The sequence below is a fragment of the Sinocyclocheilus grahami genome, unplaced genomic scaffold (genome assembly GCF_001515645.1).
Source record: "Sinocyclocheilus grahami isolate Dianchi unplaced genomic scaffold, SAMN03320097.WGS_v1.1 scaffold444.1, whole genome shotgun sequence".
NCBI lineage: Eukaryota > Metazoa > Chordata > Actinopteri > Cypriniformes > Cyprinidae > Sinocyclocheilus > Sinocyclocheilus grahami.
This window is the reverse complement of record NW_015505623.1, coordinates 1,075,409-1,078,276: the sequence shown is the minus strand read 5'-3', so window position 1 is coordinate 1,078,276 and position 2,868 is coordinate 1,075,409.

Genomic DNA, 2,868 nt, shown 5'->3' with positions numbered 1-2,868 from the left:
TTCTGAATCAGCTACTGTTTTGTTATTAGTTTAAGTATTTGCTATTGACTGTTCAAATGCAGAGTTTTGCACATCGTGTGTGTGTGTGAGACAGAGAAAGACAGAGAAGAGAGAGTGAAGTGAAGTGACGTGGCATGTGGCCAAGTATGGTGACCCATACTCGGAATTAGTGCTCTGCATTTACCCATCCAAAGTGCACACACACAGCAGTGAACACACACACACCGTGAACACACACCCGGAGCAGTGGGCAGCCATTTATGCTGCGGTGCCCGGGGAGCAGTTGGGGGTTCGGTGCCTTGCTCAAGGGCACCTCAGTCATGGTATTGAAGGTGGGAGAGAGCGCTGTACATTCACTCCCCCCACCTACAATCCCTGCCGGTACGAGACTCGAACCCACAACCTTTTGGGTTATGAGTCAGACTCTCTAACCATTAGGCCATGACTTCCCCAAAAATGAAACCCCTCAAAGATGACCCAGGTGGGTCACATCACAGTGGAGTCAGCTGTCTTAACCGTGGCTTATTGTACTGCAAACACATACCAGCTTCATCACTGTGTCTGTCACGCGACTCTGTTTCCCTTTCGGGCTCTGTCTTTACATTTATTTTGAAAGATGAAGCTAGCGATTATGGTAAGGGGCGTTACATTTCCGACGCATGCTTGTGGTGTTCGGCCAATCACAATGCACTGGGTCTGCTGGCCAATCAGAGCAGACTGCGCTTGTCGGAAGGAGGGACTTTGTAGAAAACTAAGCGTTTGAGAGAGGCGGGGCATAGAGGACCTACAATAATGTACAGTATTTGAAAAATAATGTGTTTTTTGAACATTAAAGCATGTCAACATATTCTGTTACACCAAATACACAAAATAATGATCTTTAAAAAAGCATCATATGACCCCTTTATCAAAAGTCCTTTATTAAAACATATTTACATTCCAAAAGCGTTTATCTACTCAGTAACTAAAATGTATTGGTAGGAATTTTGATTCATTTTTGTAACCCGAATCTTTTAAATTCACTGATTCATTTAATTCATTCACTGATTCGTTCTTCTGGAGGTGACACCAGCAGTAGGTGACGATAAGATAAGTGAGTGCATTTTGTGTATTTTGAATCAATCATTCAACAATTCAATCATTCAGCAACCGAGGTAGGCGTACTATCCTTTAAGAACTTATTGGGATAGGTCATCTTTGTGCTAACCTTTCTGACACATTTACTGTGTTAAAATCATCAACACAGTGAATGAGTAAAAAAGTAACACAAAAACGTTGTCCCTAAGCTCACCCATTAATGTGTTAAAATTTAATAATTTATTTATATAGCGCCTTTACAAAACCCAAGGTCACTTTACAAGTCAGGTTTAAGGAACAGAAACAGATAAACATCAAAACCAGAAGACAGAACACATAGCAAGAGCTGAGAGTAATATACAGAGATCACTTACAAAGTTAGGTTAGAGATACATGAGAATGTAGATAAACATCCATAACAGGGTACAAATTACAGACTGAGAGCTGAAGAGTAATACTCAGAGAAAAAATGTGTTTTTAAGAGGTTTTTGAAGGAGAGAAGGGCGTATGCTTGACCGATGTTTTGGGGAAGAGCATTCCACAATCTGGGAGCCACAACACTGAAAGCTCTAGATCCCATAGTCACCAGACAAAACTTAGGGGTGACTAACAATCCCTCACTAGAAGATTGTAACGAGCAGGCAGGAACATAAGGCAGAAGTAAGTCAGAAAAATATGTAGGACCAAGGTTATGGAGAGCTTTAAAAGTGAGAATTAGTATCTTGTAGTTTATGCGCAAAGAAACCGGAAGCCAATGAAGGTGATTGGGGTAATGTGATCGCTCTTTCTTGTGTGGGTAATCAAGCGAGCTGCAGAGTTTTGAACATAATGTAGTCGTTTGATATTATTAGCTGACAGGCCATAAAGAAGTGAATTACATTAATCTAGTTGAGATGTGACGAAGGCATGTATAACAGTTTCAGCATCCTGCTGACTGAGAGAGGATCGAATACGCAAGATATTACGCAGGTGGAAAAAAGCTGTCTTTACTACTTTACCAATGTGACCATTGAATGAAAGAGTGTAATCAATGAGAACACCAATGTTGCAAACTTTAGTGGAGGGCACAATCAGAATTACCTCAGTTTTGGCAGAGTTAAATTTATGGTAATTTGCCTCCAGCCTTGAGTTCCTTGATGCAATTAGTTAATGCAGGCGGAGGAAACACTGAGGTGTAAGGTGCGCTAAAATACATTTTAATGTCATCTGTGTAACAGTGGAAGTTAAACCCATAGCGTTTGTAACGAATCAGCTCATGGGAAATATGAATAATTAACCATACCTAGTTATGATTAATTATTAATTATTTGTCCAATTGGTAGCATATAAATGGTGAAGAGGAGAGGGCCCAAAACAGAGCCTTGAGGTACATTAGAACTGATGGAATTGGTAAATGATTTGTGTTTCTGGTTTAAAACAAATTGTTGCCTCCCGGTCAGATAGGAGGAAAACCATTCAAGGGCTGTGCCAGTAATTCCAATTGCTGAAAGCCGTGAGAGGAGTATCTCATGACAAACAGTGTCAAAAGCTGAGCTGAGGTCTAACAGAAGGAGAGAGCTGAGAGCACCAGAATCAGAAGCTAAGAGAAGATCTATAAGAACCTTAACCAGGGCTGTTTCAGTACTGTGTAATGGATGAAAGCCAGACTGGAAAGGCTCGTAGAGGTTGTGTGCTGTTAAGAAGGCCGGTGGCAACAACTTTTTCTAATATCTTAGAGAGAAAAGATAAGTTCGAAATAGGCCTATAGCTACTTAAGGAAGAAGGCTCGAGACCATGCTTTTTAAGAACTGG